Source organism: Dendrobates tinctorius, unplaced genomic scaffold, assembly GCF_039654945.1.
Source record: "Dendrobates tinctorius isolate UK_male_01 unplaced genomic scaffold, ASM3965494v1 ptg000205l, whole genome shotgun sequence".
Classification (NCBI taxonomy): domain Eukaryota; kingdom Metazoa; phylum Chordata; class Amphibia; order Anura; family Dendrobatidae; genus Dendrobates; species Dendrobates tinctorius.
In genome coordinates, this window is record NW_027361872.1 from 8,991,096 (window position 1) to 9,007,346 (window position 16,251).

The following is a 16,251-nucleotide window of genomic DNA, read 5'->3' on the forward strand; positions in this document are numbered from 1 at the left end:
TAGGCAGCCCCCAACATATAATGACGGTGAAGCAAGATGAAAATACTAACACAGACAGAAAGATAGACTGAGCAAAGATGGGGCCCAAGCTAACTAGATAGGAAAGGACAGGAAGGCTGCTGTCTGCAATCCGTGAAAAACCCTATGAAAATAAGAGCCAACAGACTGACAGTGAAAAAGGCCCTGAAGACGCTAGGCTTCAAAAAAGCTATGTCAGTACTCAGGAATATACTGAAGACAGAGCTACAGGCAAAAGGAGATTCAGCTCACCCCAGCAGGGAATGGCAGAATACAGAAAAGCAAGGAAAACAAAAAACAAAAACAAAAATGCTAACAGGCAAAACCGAAAACTTAGCTTTAGAGGAGCAGGAATCAGACTGGTGTCCTAGAAGTCCACAGAGAAATCACCCGCAGGGCAGAAGCAATGAACTTCAGACATCACTCTCTTCTTCCACTGGTCAGGAACATACAACTTTCCACTGGGACAACGCTCAGGTTTGTCCTCCTGGAACTCTTGCAGAGCAAGTCTCAAATTGGGCGAGAGAGGCAGAAAGAACTACCCCTTCGCCTAAGATCGTAGCAGGCTTGGTCACCACAGGAGAATCAGCAAAGAAACTCCTAGAGAGGGCGTCTGCCTTGACATTCTTAGTTCCAGGAAGAAAAGAGACCACAAAATCAAAACGTGTAAAAAACAAGGCCCACCTAGCCTGTCTAGGGTTCAAGCGTTTAGCCGACTCTAGGTAAATCAAATTCTTGTGGTCAGTGAGGAGCACAACTTGATGTTTAGCTCCCTCCAACCAATGTCTCCACTCCTCAAATGCCCATTTCATGGCCAACAGTTCCCGATTCCCCACATCATAGTTACGTTCAGATGGAGAGAACTTTCGGGAAAAGAAAGCACAGGGATTCATTTTAGATGTTACAGGATCCTTTTGGGACAAAACAGCTCCTGCACCAATCTCAGAAGCATCCACCTCTACCTGGAACAGGAGTAAGACATCAGGTTGCCGCAAAAACGGGGCGGAGGTAAATCTTCGCTTCAGCCTCAGGAGACCAATTCAACACATCAGCACCCTTCTTAGTCAGATCAGTCAATGGCTTGGCAATACTAGAAAATGTTGCTATAAATTTCCGATAAAAATTAGCAAAACCCAAAAACTTCTGGAGGGCCTTCAAAGAAGTGGGCTGAACCCAATCATAAATGGCCTGTACCTTGGCCGGGTCCATTTCAATAGTTGACGGAGACAAAATAAATCCCAAAAATGAAATCCTCTGTACTCCAAAAAGGCATTTCTATCCTTTGACATGCAGGGAATTCTCCCTCAAGATCCGGAATACAGTCCGAATATGTTCCACATGAGAATCCTAATCCTTGGAGAAGATCAAAATATCATCCAGATAGATAATCAAAAATTTATCGACAAAGTCTCGGAAAATATCGTTCATGAAGCACTGGAAGACAGAAGGGGAATTAGTGAGCCCAAAAGGCATCACCAGGTACTCAAAATGTCCCTCCGGAGTATTAAACGCCATCTTCCATTCATCCCCCTGCTTAATGCGGATAAGATTATACGCCCCCCTGAGGTCAAGCTTGGTAAACCAGCAAGCACCTCTAACTCTAGAGAATAGATCCGAAAACAGGGGTAACGGATACTGATATTTAATAGTAATTTTATTGAGGGCACGATAATCAATACAAGGCTTTAAAGAACCATCCTTTTTGGCCACAAAAAAAACGGTGTTATGATTGAGTCACCGTAGGAGGCAAAAACAGAAATGCTAGCTAAGTCCTGAAAACCAGAGAAGTTGGCAACTATCAGACTGCAGACCCCTGAACCTATCAACACAACTAGCAGTAGCCGTGGGGGGTTCCTACGATGACCTAGACCCCTCGATCACAGCCGGAGAGATACATTGGCCTAAAGAAGGAAAGGGGAAATCTAACTGCCCCAGATCAGACCCCAAAGCAATAGGCAGCCCCCCACATATAATGACGGTGAAGCAAGATGAAAACACTTACACAGACAGAAAGACAGGCTAAGCAAAGACGGGGCCCAAAAACTACCTAGATAGGAACGGATAGGAAGGCTGCTGTCTGCAATCTGCCAAAACCCTATCAGAGACAAAAGCCAACAAGCTGATATAAAAATGGCCCTGAAGCAACTAAGCTTCAAAAACTAAATCAGCACTCAGGTACCTTCAGAAGACAGAGCTCACGGAACACTGCACACTTCAGCAGGGAGTGGCAGAATCCAAAAAGCAAGAAAAACAAAAACAAATCTTAGATGCAAAAAGGCAAAACAGAAAACTTAGCTTTAGGAGAGCAGGAATCAGACTGGTGTCCAAGAGTCCACAGAGAAATCACCCGCAGGGCAGAAAGGGCGTAGGCTGCCTTAAATCCAGTCAGTGACTCCACTCAGCCAATCGTCTTCATTAGTCCCAGGTGTCTGATAATCAGGCTCACTACCTTCCTTCACTAGAATAGGGAGTTCACCAGGCCTCAGTGACGGAGGGGAAAATGAACTCACAACAGTACCCCCCCTTGAGGAGGGGTCACCGAACCCTCAACAACGCTACCAGGGCGATCAGGGTGAGCCCGATGAAAGGCACGCACCACTCTTTTGGCATGAATATCAGAGGCAGAGACCCAGGAATTATCCTCCTGACCATAACCCTTCCACTTAACCAAATAATGGAGTCTCCGTCTAGCCAGACGGGAATCCAGAATTTTCTCTACCTCATATTCCAAGTTACCTTCAACCAATACAGGGTCCGGAGGTGCCACCTCAGGCACAACTGGCTCAACAAACCTCTTCAACAAGGACTTATGGAACACATTATGGATCTTAAATGTGACAGGAAGAGCCAAACGAAAAGAGACCGGATTAATAATCTCCAAAATCTTGTAAGGTCCAATAAATCTAGGCTGAAACTTAGGAGAAGCCACCTTCATAGCAATATTTTTTGATGATAACCACACCATATCACCAATCTTAAACTGGGGACCAATGGTCCTATGTCGATTGGAAAACCGCTGGGTCTTTTCCTGGGAGAGAGATAACTTATCCACCACTTGGTCCCAGATCTGGTGCATTCTCTCCACCACAGTGTCAACACCTGGGCAGGCAGAAGGCTCCACCTGCCCTGAAGAAAATCGAGGATGAAAACCAAAGTTACAAAAAAAAGGTGACATCAAAGTGGCAGAACTAGCTCTATTATTTAAAGCAAATTCGGCCAAGGGCAAAAATGAAACCCAATCATCCTCATCAGCGGAAATAAAACATCTCAAATACGACTCCAAGGTCTGGTTTGTTCTCTCTGTCTGCCCATTGGTCTGAGGGAGAAAAGCAGAGGAGAAGGACAACTAAATTCCCAACTTGGAACAGAACGTCCTCCAAAATTTAGACACAAATTGAACTCCTCTGTCAGATACAATGTTCTCAGGAATCCCGTGCAAGCGAACCACCTGTTGCAAAAACAGAGGCACCAACTCAGAGGAAGATGGCAACTTAGGGAGTGGTACAAGATGAACCATCTTAGAGAACCTATCACAAATCACCCAAATAGCAGTCATTCTTTGAGAGACCGGCATATCAGAGATGAAATCCATTGAAATATGGGTCCATGGCCTCCTGGGGACCGGCAAAGGCATCAACAACCCACTAGAGCGAGAACAAGATTTAGACCGGGAGCAAGTCCCACAGGACTGCACAAAATTCCTGACATCATGAGACAAGGTGGGCCACCAAAAAGAGCGACTCACCAGATCTCTAGTACCAAAAATACCTGCATGACCAGCCAATGCAGAGCAATGAACTTCAGACATCATTCTCTTCTTCCACTGGTCAGGAACATACAACTTTCCACTGGGACAACGCTCAGGTTTGTCCTCCTGGAACTCTTGCAGAGCAAGTCTCAAATTGGGCGAGATGGCAGAAAGAACTATCCCTTCGCCTAAGATGGTGGCAGGCTTGGTCACCACAGGAGAATCAGCAAGGAAACTCCTAGAGAGGGCGTCTGCCTTGACATTCTTAGTTCCAGGAAGGAAAGAGACCACAAAATCAAAACGTGTAAAAAACAAGGCCCACCTAGCCTGTCTAGGGTTCAAGCGTTTAGCCGACTCTAGGTAAATCAAATTTTTGTGGTCAGTGAGGACCACAACTTGATGTTTGGCTCCCTCCAACCAATGTCTCCACTCCTCAAATGCCCATTTCATGGCCAACAGTTCCCGATTCCCCACATCATAGTTACGTTCAGATGAAGAGAACTTACGGGAAAAGAAAGCACAGGGATTCATTTTAGATGTTACCGGATGCTTTTGGGACAACACCGCTCCTGCACCAATCTCAGAAGCATCCACCTCTACCTGGAACGGGAGTGAGACATCAGGTTGCCGCAGAACCGGGGCGGAGGTAAATCTACGCTTCAGCTCCTGAAAGGAAGCAACTGCCTCCGGAGACCAATTCAACACATCCGCACCCTTCCTGGTCAGGTCAGTCAATGGTTTGGCAATACTAGAAAATTTTGCTATATATTTCCGATAAAAATTAGCAAAACCCAAAAACTTCTGGAGGGCCTTCAAAGAAGTGGGCTGAACCCAATCATAAATGGCCTGTACCTTGGCCGGGTCCATTTCAATAGTTGACGGAGACAAAATAAATCCCAAAAAAGAAATTCTCTGTACTCCAAAAAGGCATTTTGATCCTTTGACATACAGAGAATTCTCTCTCAAGATCTGGAACACAGTCCGAACATGTTCCACATGAGAATCCCAATCCTTGGAGAAGATCAAAATATCATCCAGATAGATAATCAAAAATTTATCGACAAAGTCTCGGAAAATATCGTTCATGAAGCACTGGAAGACAGAAGGGGCATTAGTGAGCCCAAAAGGCATCACCAGGTACTCAAAATGTCCCTCCGGAGTATTAAACGCCGTCTTCCATTCATCCCCCTGCTTAATGCGGATAAGATTATACGCCCCCCTGAGGTCAAGCTTGGTAAACCAGCAAGCACCTCTGACTCTAGAGAATAGATCCGAAATCAGGGGTAACGGATACTGATATTTAATAGTAATTTTATTGAGGGCACGATAATCATAACAAGGCCTTAAAGAATCATTCTTCTTGGCCACAAAAAAAAAACGGCACCTAAGGGTGAAGAAGATGGTCTAATATGACCCTTCTCCAACGCCTCCTTAATATAGGACCGCATAGCCTCGTGCTCGGGTACAGATAAATTGAAGAGCCGACCCTTAGGAAATTTACACCCCGGGTTTAGTTCAATTGCACAGTCATAACTCCTATGAGGAGGCAAGGACGCAGACTCATTCTCACTAAATACATCATAGTAGTCCGCCAAATAGTCAGGAACCTCATGCGACTGAGGAGAGGTGGAAAAAACCGGAGCCTCACTAAAGGTACACCGGCAACCCCAACTCACCACAGACACAGACTTCCAATCCAAAACTGGATTATGAATCTGCAACCAGGGAAACTCCAGAACAACGGCATCATGCAGACCATGCAACACCAAAAATCTGCAATTTTCTTGGTGGTCTGGGGCGACCCGCATGACCAACTGGGTCCAAAACTGAGGTTTATTTTTAGCCAGAGGCGTAGCATCAATCCCCCTCAAAGGGATAGGCGTCTGCAGAGGTGTCAACGGAAATCCACAACGTTTAGCAAAATCCAAGTCCATTAGGTTTAGCGCTGCTCCCGAATCCACAAAAGCCTTGGCGGAAAATGTGGACAGGGAACAGATCAGAGTAATCACCAAAAGAAACTTAGGCTGAACCCCACCAACAGAAAACGTGTGTGCAAAGCATCTCTCACGTTTAGGACAAACAGAAATAACATGTGAGGCATCTCCACAGAAAAAACACAGCTTATTGCGCCTTCTGAATTCCTGACGTTGCGCCTTAGACAAAACTCTATCACATTGCATAGGTTCAGACGTCTGTTCAACCGGTGGCAACACCTCTCGTGTAATCCTGCGTTCACGTAAACGCCGATCAACCTGAATGGCTAAAGGCATAGAATCGTCCAGACCAGAGGGAACAGGAAATCCCACCATAGTATCTTTTACGGCTTCTGACAAACCCTTCCGAAAGAGAGCAGCCAAGGAACTATCATTCCAGGTAGTAAAGACCGCCCACTTTCGGAACTTTTGACAGTACAACTCTGCAGATTCTCGACCCTGGTTCAATGCCAACAGGGTCTTTTCAGCCTGATCAATAGTATTAGGTTCGTCGTACAGCAACCCCAAGGCTTGAAAAAATGCGTTCACATTAGTCAGAATAGGGTCATCTGGTTTCAAAGAAAACGCCCAATCCTGGGGATCGCCGCACAGCAAAGAGATGACAATTTTAACCTGCTGCGCGGGGCTCCCTGACCAGTTAGGCTTCAAAGCAAAAAATAATTTACAATTATTTTTGAAACTCAAAAATTTAGATCGATCCCCAAAAAATACATCAGGTGTGGGGATCTTTGGTTCAACAGCATGTGAATGAGCAAGATAGGCGGAAATTCCTCGCACTTCAGCAGCGAGCTGCTCCACACGATCAGACAATTGCTTTATCTCCATTGAGAGAGAAAAAAAAAATTCCCCCTATGGCCTCAGAGATATAGAGGAAAGAATATACACACACCTTTTTTTTTTTTAAGCACAATTCTTTCCTGCTATCGAGTACCCTAGGATCTGCGGTTGGGCGGGTGATTCTGTTATGATTGAGTCACCGTAGGAGGCAAAAACAGAAATGCTAGCTAAGTCCAGAAAACCAGAGAAGTTGGCAACTATCAGATTGCAGACCCCTGAACCTATCAACACAACTAGCAGTAGCCGTGGGGGGTTCCTACGATGCCATAGACCCCTCGATCACAGCCGGAGAATTAAATAGGCCTAAAGAAAGAAAGGGGAAATCTAAACTGCCCCAGAGCAGACCCCAAAGCAATAGGCAGCCCCCAACATATAATGACGGTGAAGCAAGATGAAAATACTAACACAGACAGAAAGATAGACTGAGCAAAAACAGGGCCCAAGCTAACTAGATAGGAAAGGACAGGAAGGCTGCTGTCTGCAATCCGTGAAAAACCCTATGAAAATAAGAGCCAACAGACTGACAGTGAAAAAGGCCCTGAAGACGCTAGGCTTCAAAAAAGCTATGTCAGTACTCAGGAATATACTGAAGACAGAGCTACAGGCAAAAGGAGATTCAGCTCACCCCAGCAGGGAATGGCAGAATGCAGAAAAGCAAGGAAAAAAAAAACAAAAACAAAAATGCTAACAGGCAAAACCGAAAACTTAGCTTTAGAGGAGCAGGAATCAGACTGGTGTCTCTGTATTTATTTCCAGAGTCACACACAGACGCTCACTCAGTATGGATTTGACCGTAATACAAACAGCAGATATACGGTACTGTATGAGGAGCATACAGCTGTATACGGTGTAGGGGAAAATTTAAATCTCTATATTTATTTCCTGAGTCACACACAGATGCTCTCAGTATGGATTTCACTGTAATACAAACTGCAGATATACGGTAGTTTATGAGGAGCGTACAGCTGTACACGGTGTAGGGAAAAATTTAAATCTCTGTATACATTTCCGGAGTCACATACAGATAGCCAGCATGTATTTATCCGTGATACCAGCCGGTACATGGTAGTGTGTGAGGAGCGTACAGCTCTTTATGGTGTGGGAAAAAATGAATGGTCGGTAACTGTGCAGAAAAAAAGAATAAAAGTCTTAGTGCTGTGTAAAAAGCAGTCTGCACAGCAGTGTACACACAGCAATACAGCTCTCAGGCAGCCAAATAACCAGCGCTGCTGCACACAAGAAAATCCTCCCCTGTCACTGCACACTAACTGTACAGCACAATTGCTATCAGCACAAGCACATAAGAACTTCTTAGATCTTCTTTACAGCCCTAACTCTCTCCCTACTGATAAACAGCAACCTCTCCCTACTGTTAAGATCGGCAGAAGTAAAATGGAGGTCGGCGGTCAGGGCTTTTATAGACACTATGACACCCCCCAAAGCAAACCAATCACTGCAATGCGCTTCTCTACGATGGTGGTGGACACTGCATATGTCATCTCGTTGCCCATAGTGTACGTCCTTGCTCATTGGCTGAAAAAATAGCGGCTGCAAGCATTCTGAGAAATCCGACTTTATCGCTCGTTTTGCCGACCGCATGGTCGACTTCACGCTATGGTCGGGTTTCGGTCAGCGAAACCCGAATTTGGCACAAGTCGGCAACTTATGAATCTGGCCAACATGTTTCGCTCAACTCTATTCCCAGCAACCAGGGATCACCTTGTCGTTGGGTGCTGGGTACACACGAATTTGCCAAATGATGTGTTAAGCATCTCCATTTTCTCTTAATAGCTAGAACAGTAATGATATTCAAATTTCATATATTTCATGTTTACATGCTATAGCTAGTGTTGAGCGATACCTTCCGATATCGGGAAATATCGGATCGGATTGGATCGGACCGATACCCCAAAAATATCGGGTATCGCCGATTCCGATACCGGAAACCCATGCAAGTAAATGGGGCACAAATATCGGAATGAAAATAAACCCTTTCTTTCCTTGCACTTCCAGTTTGGGAGGGGGGAAGAGTGTGGGCGGTGCGTGGGTGGAGATTGTGTGTGTGTGCGGGCGGGGTCTGTACGGACCTCTCGGGGGTCTGTGCGGGCCTGCCGGGGGTCTGTGCGGGCCTGCCGAGGGTCTGTGCGGGCCTGCCGGGGGTCTGTGCGGGCTGCCGGGGGTCTGTGCGGGCCGCCGGGGGTCTGTGCAGGCCTGCTGGGGGTCTGTGCGGGCCTGCCGGGGGTCTGTGCGGGCTGCCGGGGGTCTGTGCGGGCCCGGGCCTTCCGGGGGTTGTGTGTGTGTGTGCAGGGAGTACAAGTCCAATCGGGATATTCCTGCTACAATGACAGTGATTAACACATTAGCCAATGATGGGACAGTAGTAGTCCCATCATCAGGCTAATATGTTGAATGTAAAAAAAAAAAGCATACATACTACATACATACTACATACTGTATTTACAACATTCATACAACATACATACATACTACATACATACTTCATATATACTACATTCATACAACATACATACATACTACATATTTACTACATTCATACAACATACATACATACTACATATATACTACATTCATACAACATACATACATACTACATACATACTACATATATACTACATTCATACAACATACATACTACATACTACATACAATACATTCATACATTCATATAATACATACATATAGACATACAGTACATATAACACAGAGTACATACTCACCATCACTTGTCACTTTTATCCCCGAAGCCAGTGTCATCTGTAAAAAATATTAAAATCGCAAACAACCAATATACTCCCTGATCCGCAGAAATCCACGAGTGTCCCACGACGATCTCCCGTGGAGAACAGCAGCATCAGCTGATGCGACCGCTCTCTAGGGGCACCAGGAATACAATGACGGGAGGTAGGTATCCTTCCACACTGTATTTCTCCGCCACTGTAAAAAAATAGTCCCTAGTCTCACTTTTGGCATTGCTGTGTGTGAAAGTTCCCACGCAGCTTTTGCCATAAAGTGAGACCAGTGAACTATAGTAACCTCTCAGTGATGCACTGCAGGAGATCGTCATGGGACACTTGTGGATTTCTGCGGATAAGGGAGTATATTGGTTGTTATTTTAATATTTTTTACAGTGAGATGACACTGGCTTCGGGGATCAAAGTGACAAGTGATGGTGAGTATGTACTCTATGTTATATGTGCTGTATGTCTATATGTATGTATTGTATGAATGTATGAATGTATTGTATGTAGTATGTATGATGTATGTTGTATGTATGTAGCATGTTGCATGTATGTTGTATGTATGTAGTAAGTATGTAGTATGTAGTATGTATGTATGTATGTTGTATGAATGTAGTATATATATAGTATGTATGTATGTTGTATGAATGTAGTATATATGTAGTATGTATGTAGTATGTATGTATGTTGTATGAATGTAGTCTATATGAAGTATGTATGTAGTGTGTATGTATGTTGTATGAATGTTGTATGTATGTAGTATGCATGTTTTTTTTTTACATTCAACACATTAGCTGTCCCATCATTGGCTAATGTGTCAATCACTGTCATTGTAGCAGGCATATCCCGATGGGACTTGTAGTCCCATCGCATGATGCCTGCTCACACACACAACCCACGGCAGGCCCGCACAGACCCCCGGCAGCCCGCACAGACCCCCGGCAGGCCTGCACAGACCCTCGGCAGGCCCACACAGACCCCCGGAAGGCCCGCACAGACCCCCGAGATGCCCGTACAGACCCCGCCCGCACACACACACAGTCTCCGCCCACGCACAGACCCGTGGCAGGCCCGCACAGACCCCCGGCAGCCCGCACAGACCCCCGGCAGGCCCGTACACACCCCCGGCAGCCCGCACAGACCCCCAGCAGGCCCGCACAGACCCCCGGCAGCCGGCACAGACTCCCGGCAGGCCCGTACAGACCCCCGGCAGGCCCACACAGACTGCGCATCATGATGACATCATTTCAGCAGCCAATCACAGCCATGATATTAGTTAACATGGCTAACACAACTGGCTCATTGCATTATGGGAACTTCCGATTCCGGTATTCGATATTGTAAAAATATCGGAACTCGGTATCGGAACTCTGATACAGTGAATATCGGCCGATACACGATATTTGCAGTATTGGAATGCTCAACACTAGCTATAGCACTACAGAGTGAAACTTTGTTATGTATAGAGATGGCTGCTTTTAGTTTGCACCTGTACACACTAGCCTTCTGTTTGCAAGTGACAGTAAGTCTTTTGTTATTTGTATATTGGCTGTCTGACTGAGCACTCCTCCCACCAGCCTGTGGCCATTTTAATTGCATCAGGGACCTACCTACCCATAAATTCATGCTTGAGCCTAGTACAGAATTCACATTAGAGAGCTTCCCAGCAACCGGAGATCGCCTTGTCGTTGGCTGCTAGGCATGCAGGAATTGGCCAAATTATGTGCTATGCATGTCCATTTTTTCCTTAACATCATAAGCAGTAATGCAATTCAAATTCCATATACAGTGGTGTGAAAAAGTATTTGCCACCTTCCTGGTTTCCTATTCTTTTGCATGTTTGACACAGTTAAATGTTTCAGATCAACAAACAAATGTAAGTATGAGACAAAGATAACAAAAGCAAACACAAAATTCAGTTTTTAATTGAAGGTTTTTATTATTAAAGGGAAAAAGAAATCCAAACCTACAGGGCCCTGTGTGAAAAAGTGATTGACCCCCCTTAAAACATAAAGCAACTGTGGTTTATCTCATCTTGGGGAAGCTGAGTTCAAATTCCCTAACCACACCCAGGCCTAATTCCTGCCACACCTGTTTTTGCCGTGTTGTAGGCTGCTGGGACACAAGAGTTGGCCAAATTATGTGCTAAACATTTCCACTTTTTCTTATTATTTAGAGCACTAATGCAGTTCAAAATTTCATATATTTCATGTTCTCATAATATAGTACAGATTGAAACTTTATTTGCTTGTCTTGTATAGCGATGGCTACTCTTAGTTTGCACCTGTACACACTAATCTTCTGTTTGGAAGTGACGACCAGTCTTTTGTTATTTGTATTTTGACTATTCATGCCTTAAACTTGCAATTGGGCCATCGTAGACTGTTACCTTTTTCAAATGTTAGGTGCACTTACAGAAAGAGGGATAGTGAAAAAGACAAAATGGATGAGTGACTGTGTTGGGAGCACTGTATGAAGAGAGAGCAGTATCGGGGGCTCAGTATGAATAAGTAGCAATGTGGGGAGGGTTCAGTATGGAGAAGAGGAAGCAAAGGTGGCTCAGTATGGAGAGTTAGAAAGTGTTGGGGCTTAGCTTGGAGGAGCACAAGTGTCAGAGGCTTAGAATGGAGAGGGTGCTACTTGACGGGCTCAATATGGAGAAGGGGCAGCACGGGGGGTTCAGTATCAAAAGTGACTGCATGGGAGCTCAATATGGAGAGTTGGGCAATGTGAGGGCTCAGTATAGAAAAGAGGCAGTGTGAGGGGCTCAATATGGCGAAGGAGCGGCATGATGAATCAATATGGAAAGGGTGCTGTTTGGTGGGCTCAACATGGAGAAGGGGCAGCCTGTGGACTCAGTATAGAGAGTGTGGCAGCGTGATGGACCAAGTGTAGAGTGTGGCGCAGCATTGGGGGCTTAGTATGGATAGTGGGGAAGTGTGGAGGGCTCAGAATAGAGAGGGAAGCATTGTGATGGGCTCAGTATGGAGAAGGGGCGATAAGGGGAGCCCAGTGTGGAGAAGGAGACGGATGGAGGGCTCAGTTTGGAGAATTGGCAGCATGGGCGTCTCACTGTGAGAGGTGGATGTGTTGCAGAAGTAAAGTTCATCCAGGGTATTAGTCGTGGCTGAGGTTGTCGGGCATTGTACACCCTGGCCTTCCTTTACAGGAAAATGGAATCTTTTCTCTTGCATGTTACAATCATACTGATGTTGCTGTCAGCATCTTCTTTGTTGCGCTGACTTGAAGCTGGTCCTGGATACCAAAGAATAGAGACACAGTCCAGGGCAACTCTTAACTGAACATATTTATTTACTTCAGGACACAACAAATCCATGTAGTATTCAGCATTTTCTTCATAGTAAAGACGGCACATTACTTCATCTTTCCCTTCACTGTTCCTTGCGTCACTAATTGTTTCCATGGGACGGAGTGTCTCAGACGACCCCTCAGTGTCCTCCCGGTGGAACGTCACAACGGTAGAGCATTCTCCCATCTGCTTCACCTCAGAAGACAGAGATCCAGCCCACGAGGCTATCCACCACGTACTGGAGTGACCTGCTCGTACACTTTTACGGTGACCTTCAGTCTTCCTCAACTTCCTTCTTTCCCTCTCTACTGCTGGTTCTGCTGTATCTTTGTCTTCTGTAAGTTCTCTGGTGGATGGTTGGGAATACCCTTTATTGTTACAGAGTAGTTAGGCAGCTCGGTCAGATAGCCCACTCGAGCACACAGTAGTCAGTCCCCCAACTGACTAAATACAGGAAGACCTCTCTAGCTATTCCCCAACTATTTCCTCCTATAGTTAACTCTTATATTACTAACTCTACAGTTGTTAAGTTGTTACTTCCATGTCCCCATGTAGTGGCCACAACCCAGACTGCACAACTCCCATCTGCTTCACCTCAGAACACAGAGATCCAGCCCACGAGGCTATCCACCACGTACTGGAGTTGTCACGGTCTCGTGTGTCTGGACGCAGCGAGTACCGCAAGGCTAAGTCCTCTTTCACACTTCAGTTATTTGCATCAGTTAAAATCCGCCAAAGAGGCAGACAAGCGGATCCGTTCTCAACTGATGTGAACGGATGACACAGGATCCATTTTTAGACGGATCCTGAAAATGAGGAAATATAAAGGAATCACTGGGAGAGAGAGAGAGAGAGAATTTTTTTTTTGTCCGGCCCTAGAAACAGAGCCCACCACCTGTGTGCATCTTCTACTCCACCTCGATCCATCACCATAACTGGATCCTTCACCATAGTGCAGCCTTGGAGCAGAGTCCACCACCAATTGCAGAAGTCCAGTAACAGAGTCCCAAAGATGAGTTCAGCTCCTGCCCAAAAAGTCAAGCATGCTTGAGTCCAGTGCTCAGCAACCAAGTCCCGCATGCTGAGTGCAACTCTCTCCATAGTCGTCACTCCACCAAGCCATGCAAGCACTTCCTGCCGACACCATAAACTGTGACTCCACCACGCCATGCCAGCCCTTCTTGCAGACCATATAACTGCCACTCGTCCCCTCTGGCTGGGCTGCGCAGGACTCATGTTCAACTCCTTCCTCACCCAGGCTCGCTTCCCAAATGAAGAACACAATATCACCAACAGTGATTGAACACACCTGGCTCACTTTTATAGAGCCTCACACCTGATTTATAATTAAGTGCACGTTAAAGCAAAGAAACTAAAGTGCACTACTGCTCACCACCACCGGGGCAACTTAGAATGAACAACACCACATGTAATAATTCTAATGGCCACCAGGGGCAATCACACCACTTTGACACCAAGCCAAAGGAAAAAAAGTTCACTTATCCATTTAAACTTTCAGATCCACGCTGGATCATGACAGTACCCCCTCTTTAATGAGGGGCCTCTGGACCCTCAAGACCACTCCTCATCAGGGAAACACCTACAGCGGGGATGCCCAGATCCTGAGTTCACCCCACCACTACCTGATGCTTCAGGTTAATGACAAACGCACCGCTGGTATTGGCAATATGTGTTCTGGAGGCACCACTCATCTCCACAGCGAAGACCTGGGGAACGAGTTTATGTATGTGTATGTTTAGTATGCGCAGGTAACACTTCGCAACACACTTCCACTGATGTTTTTTTTGGTGGCCACCCATACACGCTCGTTCACACACAGGTCTGGACCTGAACGTTTATTACACACATTCGTTTGTCATACATTTGGTGAACTCCTTCTGGACACGACAACAGAGGCGTCCCCCTGCTGTCACCACACTCACACCCCCGCTATTCACCAAGGGACACCACCCTCCAAACCTTTCACCATGAGGTCTGCGCCTCCCAGGGTTGGTTAATGGTGAGGGTTGAGATATGCCCCTACTCCCCCGCAGTGCACCTGATGCTCACTCCTGGAGGTGAAGGGACCGGGATATGGAGGAAATAAACACTCGCTGGTCACCTTCCTCCACACGACCAGGAGGGGGCGGCTTCTTTGGTGGTATAAGATTTGGCGTGAGCCCCATGGAATATAACACCAGTCTGCTCACTACAGGAACGTACCACTTCACCTCGGGGAACCCCCAGACAGAACCATGGGGATCACCAACTCCACCCACCTGTCTGGTTACGTCCGCCTGTATGAACAAGTCCCACTCCCCAGCAACGACTCTAGGGGGCTTTTAACAAAGCCGCAGGGACATGGAGGAAAAATACACTCGCTGGTCACCTCCACACGACCAGGAGGGGCCGCTTCTTCGGTAGTATTGAAGATTTGGCATGAGCCCCGTGGACTATAACACCAGTCTGCTCACTACAGGACCGTACCCCTTCACCTCGGGGAACCCCAGACAGCACCATGGAGATCACCAACTCCACCCACCTGTCTGGTTACGTCCGCCTGTATGAACAAGTCCCGCTCCCCATCAGCGACTCGAGGGGGCTTTTACCAAAGCCGCAGGGACATGGAGGAAAAATACACTCGCTGGTCGCCTCCACACGACCAGGAGGGGCGGCTTCTTCAGTGGTATTGAAGATTTGGCGTGAGCCCCACGGACTATAACACCAGTCTGCTCACTACAGGACCGTACCCCTTCACCTCGGGGAACCCCAGACAGCACCATGGGGATCACCAACTCCACCCACTTGTCTGGTTACGTCCGCCTGTATGAACAAGTCCCGCTCACCAGCAGCGACTCAAGGGGGCTTTTGCCAGACCCGCAATTTGCCAAAGCCACCATTTTGATTTCCTGGTTACCTGAGCAGAGGCCCCAGACCCTGATAACTGCTGCTGCAGCGGCTCTAACACACCTTGCCGCTCCTCACTCACCTCAGTGAGACCCGGCAGCAATTACTCAGCGGTCTCCACATGGCCAAGGCTCACCAGAAAAAAAAAATGTAGGGTTGGTGATAATGTCACGGTCACGTGTGTCTGGACGCAGTGAGTACCGCAAGGCGAACCCATATGACACACGCGACCCTGGATACACGGCCTCCAGTGGGGCGAATTTAAATAATAAGACGTGCAGCTGGATATGCCGCCTCCAACAGGCGAATTTAGGTATTACACGTAAATCTGGAAACCCCGCCTCCAGTAAGGCGAATTTAAATAATAAAGGGGAATCTGGGTAACATTAACAATGGTGGGCCCTGCAATAGGGAATAGGGAAGTGGAGACCTCCTGAACTCCACTGAGCCAGTGTCCCTGCACTCCTAACGTTCCCTATGCCGGTTCTGCACTGGACGACGCACAGGAACCTTTTTACCCTAGCTTGCTCTGACCTAAACCCTCACTAGGGAATTGGTCGGTGCGGAAACTAATCCCACCACTGCACTAAACACACATGAGGGAAAAAGACAATACAGGGGAAACACCACTTAGCTTTGCTCTGTTGCGTATGCTCCTAGCAACAGAGCCCACCACCT